The sequence below is a fragment of the Habropoda laboriosa genome, unplaced genomic scaffold (genome assembly GCF_001263275.1).
Source record: "Habropoda laboriosa isolate 0110345459 unplaced genomic scaffold, ASM126327v1 scaffold11, whole genome shotgun sequence".
Classification (NCBI taxonomy): domain Eukaryota; kingdom Metazoa; phylum Arthropoda; class Insecta; order Hymenoptera; family Apidae; genus Habropoda; species Habropoda laboriosa.
The window spans coordinates 524739-525643 of record NW_017100150.1 but is presented as its reverse complement, the minus strand read 5'-3'; the positions used below and the strand labels follow the sequence as shown (position 1 = coordinate 525643).

The following is a 905-nucleotide window of genomic DNA, read 5'->3' as shown; positions in this document are numbered from 1 at the left end:
ACAAAATTTTTTAAAGAAAATTATTTATAAAATAAATAATAACTAAAATAAAATAAAAATGTATGGTCAATTTCGATAATGGAAGTAACTCTAAAAAATATTATGGTTTTGAAATTTCATATACATTTTATTGGGACATTCGGTATACTAAGGGTGTGCAGTTGTTTGAAGTGACAAACGTTTCTTAATTTAAGGCAAAATACAAGCATTTCTATAAAAATTTCAATATTTTTGCCCATCTCGATATCAAAGTAAATATGTCTTTACAGCACTTTGCATACAGATAAAGTTTGAAGTGTTCATGACTTACTTTAGGATTGATGAAAAAAATTTATTCAATTCAATTAAAATTATAACAAGAAATGTAAACAATTCTGTATAAAAATTTTTAACTATACAAAGTCAGTATATTGTTTCATGTCAAATTGAGTTTTTTAGTTTATGTGATGCAACGTAGGACGTGTAAAATGTAGTAGTTGAATATCTTCAAAAATATTGACGATATCAACGGATGTTATCAGGCAAATAGGATTTTACTTGGATAGTTTTTTTGTGTATGAAGTATCAAAAAGTATGAAGGATATTTCAAAGCTATCGATTATTTTCTTTATTGAAACTATATAATTTTCAGTATACACATTTTTAGTCTGCATGGAAGCGAATTTAACGACTACAATTATTCGTGATTATTTAATGGCTTTCAAAATTACTTAAGGTATAATATATGAATCAGTGTGGAAAAAGAAAAATCATTTACCACTGAATTACCACATGGTTATGAATTACATATCAATGTTTTGAACAGCTTTTGAAGTAACGATAAACAAATAATATAAAATTTTTACAAATTATATAAACAAATTGCATCATTCTTGATGATTCTGATGTTACTTTTGTATAAGTTT

The 905-nt window shown here is 24.8% G+C and overlaps 1 protein-coding gene across 1 annotated transcript in view; it reads left to right on the top strand.

Moving 5' to 3' along the window:
- LOC108574867 (WD repeat domain phosphoinositide-interacting protein 2) overlaps positions 1 to 905 on the top strand; it is a 15328-nt gene that overhangs the window by 6976 nt on the left and 7447 nt on the right. The gene's annotated exons all lie outside the window — the stretch shown is intronic.